The following is a 21461-nucleotide window of genomic DNA, read 5'->3' on the forward strand; positions in this document are numbered from 1 at the left end:
TCTCAAATCAGTCAACTTAATTTTCCTTTATGCCAAGTTTCATTACTTTGGGAGCTAAATGGTATTACTCTTCACGAATACACTAATTTCCACTTCAATTAACCTCTTGGGATTCCATCAACTTTTTTCCTGCTCTATGCTATCTCATTTAAAGTCCTGTGCAATCAGTCCAAACTAAAAAATATACACCTATAGGTAAATAGTAAGTCAGCCTACTAATTTTCCTTCCTGTTTTGCTGTGTATAAAAGGCAGAAACAAGGCAAACAAAGTACAAGGTTTAGTTGAAGTATTTTGTCAAGAAAGATGCTGAGTCTCAAAAATTCACTCAGCAAACCAAACTACCGTCCAGAATGCTGATCCAGGCTGCTCTCTCAGCAAAAACCACTGGGCAGCTGGCCTGGAGGTTCCCTCCCATGGCTATCCCAAGAGAGGTAGGAAACACACACCTGACCTCTAATCAACTTAACATTTAAAGCTTATATACCCTTTAGAGTTAAATTCTTTTTCAGTCCTGTTCCAAATCATTAGGGATTTTCCTTCCTGAAAAATGATACTAAGTTTACTAACAAGCCTTCCATAAACTTTTCAGTCACTGAAATTGTCTCTGTCAGAGTCTGGTATCTGAAATATCCATTTACATAAACAGAACAGTCAGGAGATCCCCCAGCTAGTCTCCTGGGATTTAATTTAGGGTTTAACAATCTAGCCAGTAAATTCAGCACTCCTGACATTTCACATCCTACAAGTCTAATTTATATACAAAAAAAAAAAAAAAAAAAAAAAAAATCAGTAATTTTACAATAAGCTAGCTATAGAAAAAAATAAAGAGCCCCTTTCACTGATGAAAACTTGGGCTTTTTATTCATTCAGTCAGACTTGTGATCAAAAAACATGATCAACTCTGATGAACATATACCAGCATGGTAAAAATGGAAAGAAAATGGGCTTTGGAGCTAGTTACAGGAGCTAATTTAAATCCTGATCCTGCCTATTAGTACCAGAATTGGTCTTGACTGAGTTTTTAACCTTTCTTAGCCTTGCTTTCCACATCTGTAAATGGAGACAATAATAAGTTCCTAATAGAGTTGCTGTGAAGATTAATGTAATAAAACATGTAGAACAATTCCTAAACATTTATATGAGAAGGTTTCAGAAGTAAAGAGGAATATATATATATATATATATATATATATATATATATATATATATATATATTTTTTTTTTTTTTTTTTTTTTCATTAAAGAAGAAATGGAAATCTTAAGTTAGGAACTGGCAAAAGATTTTTATCTAAGTATTTGGACTTACTAGGTCGGAGAAAATGATTTGATGGTAGAAGAAAAAACTGAAAAAGCAAGTTTAGAAATCATCAAACAATCTCATATATCCCTAGGAACCTTAGCTAACTCATGAATATACTTTTTTTTTTTTTTAAACACAGTGGCAAAAGTTGACACCTTAAAGACTGGCCAAAATACTAGTATCTTGGATACAGGCTGGGCACAGTGTGGCTCACACCTGTAATCCCAGCACTTTAGGAAGCCAAGGCAGGTGGATCACTTGAGTTCAGGAGTTTGAGACCAGCCTGGGCAACATGGTGAAACCCCATCTCTATACAAAATATGCCAAAAGATTAGCCAGGCCTGGTGGCACATGCCTATAGTCCCAGCTACTCGGGAGGCTGAGCTGGGAAGACCACCTGAGCCTGGGAGTTCAAGGCTGCAGTGAGCTAGATCATGCCACTGCATCTAGCCTGGGTTACAGAATAAGATCCTGTTTTTAAAAAAATGAAATAAAATAAAATCTTAAATACCAAAACAAAATTTCTGTTAATGCAATCAATTTTATGAAATGCACATTTGTGAAAAATAAAAACTGATGCTCAAATCTTACTTTTCAGTTCCCTAATTTTTTTTCCTTTAAAGAATTTTTTATCCAGGGCACTCTGTTGGTAGACTTGGGAGTCGGATCTACAAAATTTGTATGTAAAATTGTTTTTATGTGCCCATTATGCATTTTTTTCTGGGGAGTTTCCCTAGCTTTCATCAGCTTCAAAAAGGAGTATATGAACTCCCAAAAGATTCAGAACTATTGCTTTCAATACACACCTCCACCCATTCAGTTTTCAAATCAAAATACACCATTCCTTGGGTCACTCACAAAAATAAAACTCTGAAAATCGTCAGAGAAACTTAAGTGAGACATACCAAGAGGGGTCAAGGAGTAAGGGAGTTCACTTAGGTTTCACTTCTTTATTACTAAGACCAAGTTTCAGATTGACTATAATTCCAAAAATCTCTTTTAAAAGAAGACAGGAAAAAACTTCCAGTGTCATGTTCTAAACAGACTTGCTAATATTTACCTGGTTCAACTACAGAAGGAATGCTATACATTCCACGACTTACTACAAAGTGGGAAATTCCTTCATTCTTCAGAGAATGAAATAAGGTCAGTCTGATTCGAGGATGTCTGATTTGAAAAAGGACCCTCCTTCCTCAAGAATGAAGAGGTCTTCACAGTCATAAAAGTGTTACATGATATACTTTTTTACAAGAAGGCTACTCTACCAACTCAAATTCGGTGTGGCCCAATACTTTGTACAATTCTGAAGACATAAATTAATGCAAAATATAAATTCTTCAATAAGGAGAAACTTTCAGCAGTATAGACTTTAGGTTCGAAGTATGGGTTTGGGAGTCAAACAGACGAGTTTGAATACCAATTGTGCTGTTTAATGGATGAGCCCTTAAGTAAATTACTCTATCTCACTAAATCTCAATTTTCTAATCCATAAAATGGGGTTAATACCATTGGCTAATGGAGTTGTTGTGAAAAGTAAAATGAGATGAAGCTCTAGAACACGGTAACCACTCAATAAATGGTAGCTATTTGTGTTATAGTATTTGTAGCAATTGGGCAAACAGGTTGGTAGTATTTTCACCTCCCTGATGATACAAACCTTTTCTACCAGCAATTTCCCTTGCCTTTCAATTCCGTCTTTGTAACATAATCTAGTTGGAATTCATTTGAAAATAAATAATCAAGCTCTCAACCAATGATAATGGGGTTCACAGATAGCCAGCTTCACAAGACCACTGGATCAGTGAAGCACTAATTCTCTTATCACACAAAAGTACTGACTTCCCAGTCAGTATTGGTATTATCTACCAATATATACCGCTTTTATAAAGAAAGGCAGCAGCTTAAATACATCATTAAAAATATCTAACACATATGTGATTAAGCAAATACAACAAAATGTTAATTATAGAATCTAGGTAATAGGTATACAGGTATTCACTGTACGATTCTTTCAATTTTTCTGTAGGTTAAAAATTAAGGGGGCCAAAAATTCCAACAATCCACAAATAAGATCAAACTTTTATTTAGTTAGGCAGATGATATCTAATTTATTTTATGTCTTTGGCATTGTAAAGATACACTTGATAATTTTAATAAAGTACTTACTTTTACATAAGACCAACATTTGGCCCCATTAGAGAGAGGCCTTAAACTAGCTAATGGGAGTGGCTTCAAATAAGACTTCTTCTATTCAACCAAAGTTGGCCACCTAGGGAAATTGCAAAGCTAACACAAACATTCCCAAAAGCAGGAGAAAAAGTTCTAGTCAGGATTTGTATACCACTTGTGAAGGAAGCTATATACAATGAAAACTAGGTATAAATGGAAATATGACAAACCCAATCACTATATACACCACAGCAAAAAGCCATTCTATGTAGTAAGCAAAATACCATTTTGACCCTCTGTGACATGCACGAAAGTAATAAAAAAGTAATTAGTCTCTCAGAAATAGTCCATTAAAAATACATAATAAATTCCTATAATTGCAAGTGCTAAGACATACATTTCAATTTTGTAGATGGCTATATATGTCTACACAATGGCTACACATCTATAAGAATGGCTAAAATAGAGTGGCAATATCAAGTTTTGCCAAAGATGTGGAACACGTGCCATTCTTATATATAGCTGATAAGTGCATAAAACAAAAACAATCTAGCAGTTTCTCATAATGTTAAACATACATTTACTATAAGACCCAGCAATTCTACTCCTAGGTATTATTCAAGAGAAAAAAAAAAAAACACATCTACACAAACAACTGTAGTTGAATGTTCACTGCAGCTTTATTCAAAATAGTACAAAACTAAAAGCAACCCAATGTCTATCAAAAAGCAAATGGATAAACAAGTTGTGGCATATTCATAAAGTGGAGTATCACACCAATAAAAGGAAAAAGCAATAAAAAGGAAAAACTACTCATATCCCCAACACCACAGATAAATCTCAAAAATACACTCCGGGGGAGCAAAGTGAGACAGAAAAGAATCTGACTGATTTGACTCCATTTATTTGAAGTTCTGGAACAGGCAAAACTATTCTTTAGTGGTAGAAATCAAATCACTTGTTGTCTGGAGGGGAGGGGATAGTACTAAATGCAAAGGGGCACAAAGAAACTTTCTTATGCGTCACGCCTGTAATCCCAGCACTTTGGGAGGCAGAGGCGGGGGGATCACTTGAGCTCAAGAGTTTGAGACCAGCCTGGGCAACACGGCAAAACCCCCTCTCTACAAAAAATACAAAAAATTAGCTGGGCGTTCTGGCGCAGGCCGGTAGTCCAAGGTACTTGGGGGCTGAGGCAGGAAGATTGCTTGTACCTGGGAGTCAAGGCTGTAGTGAGCCAAGATCTCACCACCGCTCTCCAGCCTAAGTGACAAAGTAAGACTCTGTCTCAGGAGAAAAAAAAAAAAAGTGATGGAACTGTCTATATCTTGACTGGGGTGGTGGTTAAATGGATGTATACTTTTGCCAAAACTCAAACTCTATACTTCCTATGTGTGCATTTGACTGTATGTTAATTAAGCCTCAGTAAAGTTTATTTTTAAAAAAATTATTATATAATATCTACATCTATAAGTGTGAAATAGGAGTCCACTACCTGGGTGAAAAGCATAACCCCTATTCTACTTTTAGATTACTCTGAATTTTTTGCTATTGTGAATAATTTTGTTACTGAAGATCTAGTAGATGAATCTGTACCTATCTGCAGCATAAAACTGCTTAAACAAAATACATGTGTTTTCCTTCACCTCCCATATCTTGTGGAAAATAAGCTAAACTTTGGCTATTTCCAAGTCTTACAAGGTTATTTCATGGAAGCAATGAAAAGAAAATTAAGCCACAGCTAGTTTACCCCTACTTCTGCTTTGGCTTTTTTGTCTTACTCTCCTATAAACAACAGGACACGTATTTCAAACCTAGTATAGTTAAAAACCTCACCAACATGGCCGGGTGCAGTGGCTTATGCCTGTAATCCCAGCACTTTGGGAGGCTGAGGCGAGCAGACCACAAGGTCAGGGGTTCCAGACCAGCCTGGCCAACATGGTGAAATCCTGTCTCTACTAAAAATACAAAAATCAGACGGGGATGGTGGCACATGCCTGTAATCCCAGCTACTTGGGAGGCTGAGGTAGGAGAATCACTTGAAACTGGAAGGCGGAGATTGCAGTGAGCCGAGATCGCACCACTGCACTCCAGCCTGGGCAACAAGAGCAAAACTCCGTCTCAAAAAATAAAAATAAAAAATAAAAAAACCTCTGCAACAAATTATAAAGTTAAGTCTGATAAACAACAGCATCTCTCAAGTTTATCAAAGCCATAATGTAAGGGATAAAGTGAAATTCACCAAACACTGCAAAAATACCATTATAGTGCATTACAAATATAATTCAGATTATTTTTCTTAGGAGGCCTAGATTTCACTTGTTAGATTTTTAAGGGTCAGGCACAATGGCTCACACCTACAATCCCAACATTTTGGAGGGCCGCAGTGGGAGGATCACTTGAGCCCAGGAGTTCGAGACAGCCTGAGCAACATAGTGGGACTCTGGCTCTACCAAAAAAACATTTTAAAAATTAGCTGGACCTGGTGGTGCACACGTATTGTCCCAGCTACCTAAGAGGATCCCTTGAACCCAGGAGGCAGAGGTGGCAGTGAGCTGAGATTGCGCCACTGCACTGCAGCCTGAGTGACAGAGGAGAGACCCTGTCTCGAGGAAAAAAAAAAAACGTAAGCATTCAAGATTGTAAAGCATTTTCTTCTGACCAAGTATTTGAAAAATAATTTGTTCAGCCAAATAATATCCAACATCAGAGAAACCTTTAAAGACACTGAAGTACATCAAACATATGGACTATAAACATCTTAAAAATATTTATGAAAACTATACACAAACATGGAAAAGCTCTTACGTTAAATGCAAAAACGAAGATTACAAACTGTTTATATTTTAGCCCATAAGGCACATTATGTAAAATACAAAAATAGTTGAGTTAGGGTGACTGAAACTATGTTTAAAACTTTAACACAGCTATTATATCATCTTCTCAATTATACAGAGCTTTATAAATGAACTCCCTACCTTCTCCACACATATCTTCTTGAAAATTAGGAGATCTCTGAAGTTGAAGGAAAAGAGACCCCTGCCACATGAGAAGAGACACATTTCCTTTGACTTTTCACTGGGTCACTGCTTACTTGTTCAGTACAACTGTACTAGAAACTACATTGTAAAGACAAGGAACTACTCTACCAAAATGTAAAGGTCTGTCCTTTCTAATTTTTGCAGTTAAATCATCTGACTGCTTCAGTTTGTCTCCTTTTCATTTAACTCTGCCTCTTTGCTATTTTACTTAGGCAAACAAGTTGAAGAATATTCTTCTTGACTAATTATATAAGCAATCATACCATACTTTGCCCTTAAATTGAGATATGAGATTTAGACATGTGTAAGCAATTAATGCAACCAAAATAGGTGAAGCTTGAACAGATCTAAACAAAATTTCCATTCTGGATCACTAAATATCAAAGACATTTGGAATGTTGTTTTAGAAATAATAATATTTTGCACCTCACATCTTAGAACTTCTTATTTATTGATGGATGATAAAAGCCTAACAACAGAAAGTAAATGGCCAAAGTTTTCCACAATGCTTGCATTTTCTAATAAATAGCAAAATCTGGTCAACACCTTTTAAAATAAAAAATTATCTTAATTATTTTTAATATCAACTTTTATCATCTAGAATATGAGATGATAGTTTCATAAACACGCAAAACCCTTTGGAAAGCAATTTCACTGACAATATGCATCTAAAGATATAAAAATGCTCATAATATTTTAACTAATAATTGTATTACTGAGAATTTATCCTAAGGCAATGACCAAAATATGACTGTCATAAGGGCAAAAATTTTACAATGGTATGCAGAACACTCTCAAGCATTTCATGTAAGAATAAATAATCCCAAACACAAAAAAGTTTTTTTTTTTTAAATCTCGCTCTGTCGCCCAGGCTGGAGTACAGTGGCACGTCTCGGCTCACTACAACCTCCGCCTCCTGGGTTCAAGCGATTCTCCTGCCTCAGCCTCCTGAGTAGCTGGGATTACAGGTGCATGCCACCACGCCCAGCTAATTTTTGTATTTTCAGTAGAGACAGGGCTTCACCACGTTGGTCAGGCTGGCCTCGAACTGCTGACCTTGTGATCCACCCACCTCAGCCTCCCAAAGTGCTGGGATTACAGGTGTGAGCCACCATACCCAGCCTGTTGTTTTTTAAATAATTTTTTATTTTACATTTTTTATATTAAAAAAAATAGAACAAGTCGGGCATGGTGGCTCATGCCTGTAATCCCAGTACTTTGGGAGGCGAAGGCAGGTGGATCACAAGGTCAGGAGTTCAAGACCAGCCTGGCCAATAATTTGGTGAAACCCCATCTCTACTAAAAATACAAAAAAAAAAAAATTAGCTGGGCATGGCGGCAGGCACCCGTAGTCCCAGCTACCTGGGAGGCTGAGGCAGGAGAATCGCTTGAACCCAGGAGGCAGAGGTTGCAGTGATCTGAGATTGTGCCACTGCACTCCAGCCTAGGTGACGGAGCAAGGCTCCATCTCACAAAAAAAAAAAAAAAAAAGGAAACAGTGGCCGGGCACAGTGGCTCAGGCCTGTAACCCCAGCACTTTGGGAGGTTAAGGCAGGTGGATCACCCGAGGTCAGGAGTTTGAGGCCAGCCTGGCCAACATGGTGAAACCCTGTCTCTACAAAAAATACAAAAAATTAGCCAGGCGTGCTGCCACGCCCATGCAGTCCCAGCTACTCAGGAGGCTGAGGCAGGAGAATCGCTTGAACCCAGGAAATGGAGGCTGCAGTGAGCCGACATTGCCCACTGCACTCCAGCCTGGGCAACAGAGTGAGACTCTGTCTCGGAAAAAAAAAAAATTATATTTTTTTATTATATATACACACATATATACATATATACACATATGTATAGATACATATATACATATATAGATACGTATATGTATAGATACATATACGTATAGATACATATATAGATACATATATGTATAGATATGTATCTATACATATATAGACTGTATATGTATATGTGTATATATGTACGTGTATATATGTATATATGTGTATGTATATATATATATATAGAACACTTCAAGAATTCACATGTGATCCTTCCACAGAGGCCATGCTAATCTTCTCTGTATCATTATAATTTTACTATATGGGCTGCTGAAGCAAGCACCTAAACACAAAAAAGCTAGGCACAAACATCCATTATTACTTAGGTTGTTTCCAAATTTGTTTTTATAAAAAGTCAATAGGAGGATGAAAATCCAAGAAAACTGTAGTACAATAATTTAATAAACTAGAAAGCAATCATGTAAAATTGTAAATATGAAGAACAAAATAATTTAGAAATGTTTGAGCCAACACATCTAAAAGTGGATTACAAAAATACAAATCTACAAAACTTCTAAAAGACAACATAGGAGAAAATCTAGGGGGTTGGCAATGAGATCTCAGCTACAACACCAAAAAGCATGATCCATGAAGGAAAAAAATTGCTAAGTTGAACTTTATTAAAATTAAAAACTTCTGCTCTGCAAGAGACACTGTAAAGAGAATGAAAAAACAAAACAGACTAGGAGAAAATATTTGCAAAACACATATCTGATAAAAGACTTGCATCCAAAATATACAAAGAGCTATTAAAACTCAACAATAAGAAAACAAACAACCCAATTTAAAAATGGGCAAAATATCTGGACAGATACCTCACCAAAGAAGATATACAGATGGCAAATAAGCAAATAAGATGCTCAATATCATTCATCATCAGGGAATTGCAAATGAAAACAAGATACCACTACACACCTATTAGAATGCCTAAAATCAAAAAAACTGATAATACCAAATACCAAATGCTGGTGAGAACGTGGAGCAACAGCAATCCTCATTCACTGCTGGTGGGAATACAAAATGATACAGTCACTTTGGAAGACAGTTTGGCAACTTTTTACAGTCTTACCGTAAGATCCAGCAATCACATTCCCAGGTATTTACCCAACTGAGTTGAAAACTTACATCTACACAAAAACTAGCACATAAATAAATGTTTATAGCAGCTTTATTAATAATTGCCAAAAAACTGTAAGTAACCAAGATGTCCTTCAATAGATGAATAAGCAATCTGTGGAACAGCCACACAGTTGAGTATTATGCCTCTAAAAGAAGAAATGAGCTACTAAGCCATGAAAAGGTCGGACACAGTGGCTCACGCCTGTATTCCCAGCACTTTGGGAGGCCAAGATGGGCGTTTCACCTGAGGTCAGGAGTTTGAGACCAGCCTGGCCAATACGGTGAAACCCCATCACTACTAAAAATACAAAAATTAGGTGGGCATGGTGGCGGGCACCTGTAATCTCAGCTACTCAAGAGGCTGAGGCAGGAGAACTGCTTGAACCCAGGAGGTGTAGGTTACAGTGAGCCAAGATTGCACCACTGCATTCCAGCCTAGGCAACAGAGTGAGACTCCATCTAAAAAAAAAAAAAAACAACAACAACAGTCATGAAAAGACACATAGGAACCTTAAGTCCATGTTGCTAAGGGAAAGAAGCCAGTCTGAAAGGCTACTATAGATGTATGATTCCAATTATATGACATTCCAGAAAAGGCAAAGATCAGTGGTTACCAGGGGCCTGTGGAGAAGACAAGGATGAATTAGTGAAGCACAGGGAATCTTCAGGGTAGTGAAATTATTCTGTATGATACTGTAATGGTGCATATATGACATAATGAATTTGTCAAAATATACAGAACTTTATAGAACAAAGAGTGAACCTTGGCCAGGGGCAGTGGCTTACATCTGTAACCCTAGCACTTTGGGAAGCCAGAGTGGGTGGACTGCTTGAGCCCAGGAGTTCAAGACCAGCCTGGGCATCATGGTGAAACCCCATTAAAAAAAAGAAAAAGAGTGAACCTTAATATATGCAAATATTTTAAAAATCAGTTAGGAGGTTGGAAGAATCCCAGACTGTGACAAGAGAACCTAACTGTACTTCAAAGGTATTTTTAAAAACCTCACTCAAGTGAGTGGAGGAAAAGTTATGGATCTAAGTGACTGAAAATGAAAAGAGTCTATAAAACTAAAGGCAAAAGGGACTACCAACAAGTACTGTAGTTTAGTCAATAAAGTTGTTTTCCACGAGGGTACTCATTAACAATTCTGATACTGCAAACAAGCGTACTGGAATTGAACAATTAAGTAAATGGGTGGCAGATGGGAGAAGCCCAGTTTCTCACTGTGGGAATGGAAATTCACAGAAGATCGGCAAGGGGAGGAGGCTAGAATAATCCATGTGGTAATGCAGCAGAGATGGAGAATCAGAACTCATGTTTAATTTAATATAATACAGAGGGTTACAGAGAGAAGTATTTATAGATATGTATATACACAAGAGTTAATATACACACATAAATTTCTTTGCTGTCAGCCAAAATGGCCTAAAAGAAACCACACCCTAATGCCCAGAATGCCCAGATCTTGGTCTGTAAAACCAATAAAGGAACCAGGGACCTTTAAATAAATGGCTGATTCTAGGACTACAGCAGGAAATACACAAGATGAGCCTGGAGTACTTTACAGTATTAGAAAACAAAACAAAAACTATCTTGCCTCTCTTCAGTCATGATTTAGTGTAACTGCTGTCCAGCCTTAGCAACTGCCTAAATACAAGTGAGCAGAAAACAACAACCTCAAAGTTATAGGGTCCCAAAATTTCAATCAATTTCAGTTTTCTCTTCTTGATTTTATTTTTATTTATTTGTTGAGACGGAGTCTTGCTCTGTCACCCAGGCTAGAGTGCAGTGGTGTGATCTCGGCTTACTGCAACCTCCACCTCCCAAGTTCAAGTGGTTCTCCTAACTCAGCATCCCAAGTAAATGAGACTACAGGTGCACACCACCATGCGCAGCTAATTTTTGTATTTTCAGTAGAGACGGGGTTTCACCATGTTGGCCAGGATGGTCTTGATCTCTTGAATTTCATGATAAAACAGTATTCTCTTCTTGATTTTTAAGACCATTATCATAAAACATTCTTTTAATGCAATAATTCTGACAAATTATTCTTTGTTAGTAAAAGACAATGTAAAAGACAATATAAAAGACAATATAAAAGTGTCTTGGCTCAAAATAAGACCAAAAATAAAAACAAACCAAAAAAACCTTCATTTAATTCTAATTAGGTCTCATCTTTGGCAAATATTGGGGAAAACAAACAAACAAAAAAAATGTTAATTACATACAGACCAAATTGAACAAATTTCTGGGATTCTATGGAGAGAGCCTTACTTCTCAAATCCTTTGGCACCTTTTTTAAGTATGAAAAGTAAGATTCAGTCTTTTTTATTTTTATTTTTTTTTTTGAGACAGAGTCTCGCTCTGTCACCCAGGCTGGAATACAGTGACGCGATCTCGGCTCACTGCAAGCTCCGCCTCCAGGGTTCACACCATTCTCCTGTCTCAGCCTCCAGAGTAGCTGGGATTACAGGTGCCCGCCAGCACCCCAGATAATTTTTTATATTTTTAGTAGAGACAGGGTTTCACTGTGTTTGCCAGGATGGTCTCAATCTCCTGACCTTATGATCCGCCCGCCTCGGCCTCCCAAAGTGCTGGGATTACAGGCGTGAGCCACTGCGTCCAGCCCAATCTTTTTTTTTTTTTTTTTTTTTTTTGAGACACAGTCTCACTCTGTTGCCCAAGCTCTGGAGTACAGTGGCCTGATCTCAGCTCACTACAACCTCTGCCTCCCAGGCTCAAGCAATTCTCCTGCCTCAGCCTCCCGAGCAGGAGGGATTACAGGTGTGTGCCACCTCACCCAGCTTTTTTTTTTTTTTTTTTGACAGAGTCTCACTCTGTTGCCCAGGATGGAGTGCACTGGCGTGGTCTTGACTCACTGCAACTTCCACCGCCCAGGTTCAAGTGATTCTCCAGCTAATTTTTGTGTTTTTAGTAGAGACAGGAGTTTCACCATGTTGGTCAGGCTGGTCTTCAACTCATGACCTCAAGTGGTCTGTCCCTTTAGCCTCCCAAAGCGCTCAGATTACAGGCATGAGCCACTGTGCCCGGCCAAATTCAACCTTTATACCAATATTTTTTATTTATCTTTTTTTTTTTTTTTTTTTTTTTTGAGACGGAGTCTCGCTCTGTCGCCCAGGCTGGAGTGCAGTGGCCGGATCTCAGCTCACTGCAAGCCCTGCCTCCTGGGTTCAAGCGATTCTCCTGCCTCAGCCTCCCAAGTAGTTAGGATTACAGGTGCCCGCCACCACACCTGACTAATTTTTGTATTTTTAGTGAAAACAGGGTTTCACCATGTTGGCCAGGCTGGTCTCAAACCCCTGACCTCAAGTGATCTGCCCCTTTGGCCTCCCAAAGTACTGGGATTACAGACATGAGACACAGCACCCAGCCTATACCAGTATTTTTAAAGCACCTACGTTCAAAAATTTAACACTGGGCAAAAGGGCAAATAAAGTTTGCCCCTGGCAAAGTTGAGAAACTGAGAAATATGTTAATTGGCATCTGGTCTTCCCAAAAAGGAAAAAAAAGAATAAACAACTTGTCAAACAAGCTGCTTACCATCACTGGGTCTTTTTACCTTTGACTGGGTGTTCTAGTTACAAAGAATGCTGCCTGAGGCAGAAAAAGTACAAATAAGACTCATCTGTTCTTCAACCTTAATATCTCCAGCCAGAAGTAACACGAGTTTATTACTGGGGACGAAAGAATTATAGAGTCCTCAAACCTTCTAACTCCAAGGCAATCAGTATACAAATATAATCAGGTAGATTTATTTCTAAATAAATGAATCATATTTGTCATTCAGAGAAAAAAGTATAATAAGGCTTAAGGATTTAAGATACTTAAAAAATAAATATAAAAATATAATCAAGCTGACCGGGCATGGTGGCTCATGCCTGTAATCTCAGCACATTGGGAAGCCGAGGCCGGTGGATCACCTGAGGTCAGGAATTCGAGACCAACCTGATCAATATGGTGAAACTCCATCTCTATTAAAAATACAAAAATTAGCCGGGCGTGGTGGCAGATGCCTATAGTCCCTGCTACTCAAGAGGCTGAGACAAGAGAATTGCTCGAACCCAGAAGGTGGAGGTTGCAGTGAGCTGAGATTGTGCCACTGCATTCCAGCCTGGGCGACAGAGTGAGACTCTGTCTCAAAAAAAAAAAAAAATCAAGCTATTCAGAAAAAAAAAAAAAAGCTCATTTGTTATCTGATTATTACCTGTAAAGCCAATGTAACCACTTGTCACCAAGAATAAAAACAAACTTGTCCATTTCCCTCTTAATAGAATACAAAATTCCAGTCAGAATTTTAGGCCAGGTGAGGTAGCTCACTCCTGTAATCCCAACACTTTGGGAGGCCAAGGCGGGAGGATGGCTTGAGCCCAGGAGTTTGAGACCAGCCTGGGGAACATAGCAAGACCCTAACTTTACAAAAAAAATTTTAAAAATTAGCTGTGCATGGTGGCACACGCCCACAGTCCCAGTTACTCAGGAGGCTGAAGCAGAAGGATCACTTGAGCCCAGGAGATCAACAGCTGCAGTGAGTTATGATTGTGCCACTGCACACCAGCGTGGGCAAAAGAGTGATACCTTGTCTCTGAAATAAATTAAAAAATAAATAATTTTTTTTAAATGTAAGCACAATGTCTTTATCATATGTGAGAGGCTAAAGAATTACCAGTGAGGTCTTAAAGTAAGTTCTGATGCTCCAAAAATATACAACACTGATTTATTTTGTCTGGATAGGATTTTTTTTTCATTTTTATCTTTAAAAACTTGATCAGTACAGAGCAACCCTACAGTTCTATCCTATCATAGGGTGGACATGACAATGGGTTACTTCTTTGTAATGGAGGACAATAAATGTTAGAAATGGGAAAGGGTCAGGCGCGGTGGCTCACGCTTATAATCCCAGCACTTTGGGAGGCCGAGGCAGGAGGATCATTTGAATCCACAAGTTCAAAACCAGTCAGGGCAACAAAGTGGGACCCTGTCTCTACAAAAATAAAAATAAAAATTAGGTTGGGAGTGGTGGCTTATGTCTGTAATCTCAGCATTTTGGGAAGCCAAGGCGGGTGGATCACTGAGGTCAGGAGTTCAAGATCAGACTGGCCAACATAGTGAAACCCCATCTCTATTAAAAAATACAAAATGGGCTGGGCATGGTGGCTCACGCCTGTAATCCCAGCACTTTGGGAGGCCAAGATGGGTGGATCACGAGGTCAGAAGATCGAGACCATCCTGGCTAACAAGGTGAAACCCCGTCTCTACTAAAAATACAAAATATTAGCCAAGTGTGATGGCATGCACCTGTAGTCCAAAATACTTGGGAGGCTAAGGCAGGAGAATCACTTGAACTCAGGAGGCAGAGGTTGCAATGAGCCAAAATCGTGCCACTGCACTCCAGTCTGGGCGACAGCGAGACTCCATCTAAAAAAAATACATATATATATATATATAAGGTATGGTAGCATGCACCTGTAATCCTAGCTACTTAGGAGGCTAAGGCAGGATAATTGCTTGGACCTGGGAGGTGGAAGTTGCAGTGAGCTGAGATCATACCACTGCACTCCAGCCTGGGTGACAGGGCAAGACTCTGTTTCAAAAAAAATAAGTAAATAAAATAAACAAATAATATAAACATTAGCCAGGTGTAGTAGCACGTGCAAGTCGTCCCAGCTACTTGGGAGGCTGAGGTGGGAGAATCCCTTGAGTCCAGGATGTCCTGGCTTCAGTGAGCTGTGATTGCACCACTACACTCTAGCCTGGGCAAGAAAAATAAATTAAATTTAAATTTAAAAAAAAAGTAAAGGGAAAGAAAGTTGCTAATAGCCATGATGATTTTCCTAAAGTAACTCATTTTCCTCCTACACATTTCTGAGGACCCCCCCACTCAGTTGTTCACCACCAAAACACAACTAGTCCTAAATAATTTCCCAACACCAACTCAGTGTTTGAGAGCTGCTACATTTTGAATCATTGTCAACATGACCAATTTAAATGCTACCCTCAAGTGATTTTAACTTGGTATACTGACCACAGTGAAAGTTAATTAAAGAATAAAATATACTTGTTTTATCAATAACCTTGGTTTGCAAGTCAGGTAAATCATCAAAGGAAAAAAAATCTTGATTTTTTTGAAGTTCTATTTCACTACTAATTCTGAATTACTACATAATGTAATTAAAAGCATGATTCCTCATGTGATCTGGTAAATTTGTTCTGGGGCTGCAACCTGCATTCTGAATCTCAACCACCCATTTCCTGTACATTCAATTAATCCCAAGTGGTCCTGTACATGAATGTGAATAGATAGTATAATCTATCATGACAACTGAAAAAAACAGCTGAAATACCTTCATTTATGAAAGACAGTCTTTACAAATTAGCAACGAGATAAACTTTTGAAGGGATGACCCTTTGACGATCAAATACCATCTTTTAATCCCAGTTAAATTTGAGCAATTTCTTTTGGAAATGAGAAACACGGACTACAGTTTCTGTAAGTCTGTAGTACATTCCAACATATTCAAAGAGAAGAAAGGTACAGTCGGACCTTTTCCAAATCAGGAATATAAAAGATAACTGGGTAGGACAGGGAAATCTAAAATAATCTACTAGCATATAACTCACAAAGGAAACTTCAGTGTCACATTTCCTTGATACAAAACATGAGTTAGAGAGAACAAAACTCATTGCTGTTTCCAAGTAAAGACAGAGGCAGGAACAAATGTTCCAGATGATTAAACTGACCAGCAAAAGAAGTAGAAAAAGTTTCCAAAATTTTCAGAGGCCATCGTGTTTTCCAAGATCTCCAAATATTCATTTAATCAATCTCCTAATTTTTAAAACATAATATATAAATATAAATAAAAGTAGATAGACACATAGATATAAAAGTAGTGTGGTATTTATGGGGGGAAGAGACAACCTTCCTAGTTAATAATCTTATTGAAAGTTCTGTGAGAGTATTCAGCCTCTTGAAAGCAGCTGGGAGAGCATGCACCAGAGCAGCTGACTCTCTGCAGATTGCCTGTACTTTTCCAGAGGGAAGTAAGCTAATTCCTTGTGGATCAAGTCCGTAGAAAACATAGGCCTATCATTCTGGTCTTGCTCTGAGGTTTGACACAAGAATCTAAAAAGTTTCAGATAGCTTAAGCAAAAACAGACCATTTCTTAAAAGATGATTTCATATCAATGGAAGTTCACTGAGGAAGTACACATAAGAGTACTCAAATACAACTCCTTATTCAGCAACTCAATACCTTACGGAGACGCACATTTCCTCAACTATTATGAGAACCTTATTTAGTTGGCAGGGAGCAATAAATAATAAACAAGAGACTACACACATACTACCTAGCATTTGACTAATATCATATCACAAAATTTAACCTGGAGTACTAATATTATGAAAGAAAGCAAAAATTCACTTTGTGGTCACCACCAAGTCTTAAACTTATTTGAAGGAGCTTCACAGGAATTTTCATTTTGAAGGGAGATATTAAGTGTAAACTTTAGTACCACATTAATTCCCCGTCTTCAGTCCCCTCAGCTCCAACATGCTGTATGCCAAAATAAAAGATTTAAATTAAAAGAAACATCTTTGGCCAGGTGCAGTGGCTCATGCCTGTAATACTTTGGGAGGCCGAGGTGGATGAATCATGAGGTCAGGAGTTCAAGACCAGTCTGGCCAGCATGGTGAAACCCGATCTCTACTAAAAATACAAAAAATCAGCCAGGCATGGTGGTGCACACCTGTAATCTCAGTTACTCAGGAGGCTAAGGCAGGAGAATTGCTTGAACCTGGGAGGCTAAGGTTGCAGTGAGCCGAGATAGTGCCACTGCTCTCCAGCCTGGGCGACAGAGCAAGACTCCGTCTCAAAAAAAAAAAAAAGGCAGCATCTCCAAATCAGAGGAACAGACTTGGAACTTGGAGGAAAGTACAGCTAGAATAGAACAGGCCTGTAGCACACAAGGATGACAGTTATCAACTGTAAATACAACAGTAAGTATAGTCATTTAAAACATAAGAGAGAGAGAGGATAACTGAGAAGCCGGATTCGATCGTGAAATAAAATACATACACAAGTTAAAGACAACCAGCTCCTCACCAGCTGTTCCCAGTTCTGGGTGTCAGAGCTTAGTTGTTCCTAGTTCCCTTCTTTATATAGTACAAGACAGTCCAAAAGACTAGATGCTCTGAAATTATTCTAATTCTAATAGTGATTTTCCTCTTTCACCTGGGAAAAGTTATTCAACCTCTTCTGGTAAATAATTATATAAAACTAAATTCACAGTAAGTTCTGGGTATTAATGCACACACAGCTATATTCTGAGCTCATAAAGAGAAAAAAATCCAAACTTCTTGGGACTACATTCAAAGTCATCTTTTTTAAATCTTACTGCAACCTTCCTTTCCAGTTTCTATTACCACAAATGTCTACAGACAAACAGCAACTTCAAGCCCCTTGCTAGCCTAAGAGCTGTTCACATTTTCCCCTCTTTGGTCACAGTTTTCCTCAACCTATAAAATCCTTGCCCCTTCTCTGAAGTTTTATTTGTTCTTCAATCAAGTTTAAAAGCCTTATGTGAGCGGTCTCCCTGCCAGTCTTCTCAGGCATATTCACTCCTTCCTCTATACTTCGATTGTGCATTTTCATTTATCTCTATCACTTCGTCTAGCTTTACACACAGTAAATTGTTTACCTTCCCTACTGCAGTGTAAGCTTCTCAAAGGCAGGGATGCAGAGACCCTGGGACTCATACAAGCCAAGCAGTACTTTATATACAGTGTGTGCTTACTTGTGGAACCAGACTGAGTACGAAGTAATATTTAGCAGGCCGATATCAGGAAAAGTGATGCTCTAAATTACTGTTTTTCAGACAGTGGATCACAACCTAATGAGTTGTGAAATTAATATACCAGGCCACTACCAGCACTCAAAAAAACAAACAAACAAACTCAAAATACGAACAAACTAAAAAATACCAGAGTGGGCCTGGCACGGTGGCTCACACCTGTAATCCCAGCACTTTGGGAGGCCAAGGCAAGTGGATCACTTCAGCCCAGGAATCTCAGACCAGCCTGGGCAACATGGTGAAACCCTGTTTCTACAAAAAATACAAAAAATTAGCTGGGCATGGTGGCATGTGCCTATGGTCCCAGTTTTCTGGGAAGCTAAGGTGGGAGGAAAAAAGAAACCAAAAAAAAAAACTGTATTTACTGATATCATGCACTCTGGTGTTTGGTTTTGTTTTAGAGACAGGGTCTCACTCTGTCTCCCAGGCTTGAGTTCAGTGATGTGATCATGGCTCATTGCAGCCTCAACATGCCAGGCTCAAGCAATCCTCCCACCTCAGCCTCCTGAGAAGCTGGGACTATAGGCACATGTCACCACATGTGGCTAACTTTTGTATTTTTGGCAAAGATGAGGTTTCACCATGTTGCCCAGGCCAGTTTCAAACTCCTGAGCTCAAGTGATCTGCCCACCTCGGCTTCCCAAAATGCTGGGATTACAGGCGTGAGCCACCGTGCCTGGTCAGTAAATATAATTTTTGTGAAGCTTATTTCAGGTGTGTTTTTTTGGTTTTTTGGTGTTTTTTTTTTTTTTTTTTTTTGCATATATATTGGGCTGTAATGTAAAATGTATCTCTTACTATGAGTTGCAATGTTTTAAAAGATATTTTAAAACTGCCTAAAATTTTTTTCCAAATGTGGGCTGAACTGTACCAACCCATCCATGGGCTCTTACTGGATTGCCCAAGAAACACAGAAAACACCTATATTATAGCTGAGGTGGAAGAAAAGAATGAACTTAACTGGCTCTAACCTAAACTACCACAATATCCTTTTGTCAGCAATGCCATCATCTAATGAATGAACTTGCCACAGATTATGCTCAAAAAGCACTTTCCAGTGATCATAAATTGTTAAGTGTCTGCTTGTCAATTAAGTCTCTTTGCTTATCTACAAGGTCATAAGAATTATTCCCAATGGGACTTATCTTGAAAAATAATTATCCTTGAGAGTATGGTAACAGGTCCTCATCTGAAATAAACTGGTCAGTGGTGGATGGAAAGAGAACTGTTCTTCACAATAATTTAAAAGACCCAGACAAATCGTTACGCTACTAATAAAATATATTTTCCTGGTTACAGCAATCTGTGGAAGTGATTTCTGAGGGGAAGGTAATGCTATTTTCAAATTCAGTTTTATTTGTTTGCAACCTCAACTACCTGTGAAATTAAAAGGAATTTAAAAATGATTGTTCTGCTGTCTTCACTGATAACCAACAGGGTAAAGATAGCAAAAATAAAGGCAAAGAATGCCTGCTTTAGTCCCCTGTCTCCCTTCCAATTTAACAATGGGTAATAGTGGGTAAATAAAGATATAAAATAGTTACAGTTCACAATAGTAGAACCAAAGTTCAACCGCTATTGAAGTTTATATGAATGTAACTGAATTCTAAGTTATTAGCAAGGTGCTCAAGCCTGTAATGCCAGCAGTTTAGGAGGCCAAAGTGGGCAGATCACTTGAGGCCAGGAGTTCAAGACCACACTGGGCAAAATGGCGACCCCATCTCTACAAAAAAAAAAAGTACAAAAAAATTAGCTAGGTGTGGTAGTGCATGCCTGCAGTCCCAGCTACTTGGAAGGCTGAGGTGGGAGGATCACTTGAGCCCAGAATTCAAGTACAGCCTGGGCAACATAGTGAGACTCCTATCTCTTTAAAAGGAAAAAAAAAAAAAAGCTGTAAAAAGAGAGAAAATAGTCAAGATCTAGAATCCAAAGATCTGGATTTAATTCTGGTTGCCATTCATTGGTACAACACTCAGTTTCCATTTCCTCTCTTATAAAATAGGGATAATACTCATATATTCATTTGGCAAGTATTTTTTTTTTGTTTTTTTTTTTTTTCACTTTTTTTTTTTTGAGACGGAGTCTCGCTCTGTCGCCCAGGCTGGAGTGCAGTGGCACGATCTTGGCTCACTGCAAGCTCCACCTCCCAGGTTCATGCCATTCTCCTGCCTCAGCCTCCCAAGAAGCTGGGACTACAGGTGCCCACCACCACACCCGGCTACTTTTTTTGTATTTTTAGTAGAGACAGGGTTTCACCGTGTTCGCCAGGATGGTCTCGATCTCCTGACCTCATGATCCACCTGCCTCAGCCTCCCAAAGTGCTGGGATTACAGGCGTGAGCCACCGCGCCCGGCCTTGGCAAATATTTATTGAAGAATACTTTCTGTGTGCCACCAGACATTTGGCTAGGGATACAACAAATACATAGTATTTGATGTTGTCCCTGCCCTTGATGAGCTTATAATCTTTCTACCTCACAGGGCTGTGTGAAGATCAGAGGTAAAAACACTACAAACTGGCTGGGTGCGGTGGCTCATGCCTGTAATCCCAGCACTTTGGGAGGCGGAGGTGGGCTGATCACCTGAGGTCGGGAGTTCAAGACCAGCCTGGCCTGACCAACATGGGGAAACCCCATCTCTACTAAAAATACAAAAATTTCATGGGTGTGGTGGCACATGCCTGTAATCCAAGCTACTTGGGAGGCTGAGGCAAGGGAATCTCTTGAACCCGGGAGGCGAAGGTTGCAGTGAGCCGAGACTGTGCCACTGCATTCCAGCCTGGGCAACAAGAGTGAAACTCTGTCTCTAAATAAATAAATAAATAAAACTACAAACTATAACACACTATACACACTGCAAAGCAGTAAAATGACTATTATAACTATTAATATTAACTTGCTCTACCTCTTAACCATCCATCTTTATTTCAAGAGCTTAGCAAGATCCAATAAATAAAGTATAGATGATCAGACAGAAAGTATTAAACTGATTTTCCACTTAGGTTGGAATTTGAGAGCCGAACAATTCACTATTTGTTGGTATAGCCTTAGCTCATTACTCTCAATATCATCATGAAAATAAAATGAACTGATTATCCAAGGCCTACAACCTACTGCATCACCCTGGGC

At 38.8% G+C, this 21461-nt stretch overlaps 1 protein-coding gene and 1 non-coding gene across 13 annotated transcripts in view; both read right to left on the bottom strand.

Annotated features, from left to right (window-relative positions):
• SNX27 (sorting nexin 27) overlaps positions 1-21461 on the bottom strand; it is a 92349-nt gene that overhangs the window by 66144 nt on the left and 4744 nt on the right. The gene's annotated exons all lie outside the window — the stretch shown is intronic.
• Positions 8523-8629, bottom strand: LOC123570905 (U6 spliceosomal RNA). Its single transcript, XR_006695119.1, has one exon. It is a non-coding gene; the product is annotated as a U6 spliceosomal RNA (small nuclear RNA).

The sequence above is a fragment of the Macaca fascicularis genome, chromosome 1 (assembly GCF_037993035.2).
Source record: "Macaca fascicularis isolate 582-1 chromosome 1, T2T-MFA8v1.1".
In the NCBI taxonomy this organism is placed as follows: Eukaryota; Metazoa; Chordata; class Mammalia; order Primates; family Cercopithecidae; genus Macaca; species Macaca fascicularis.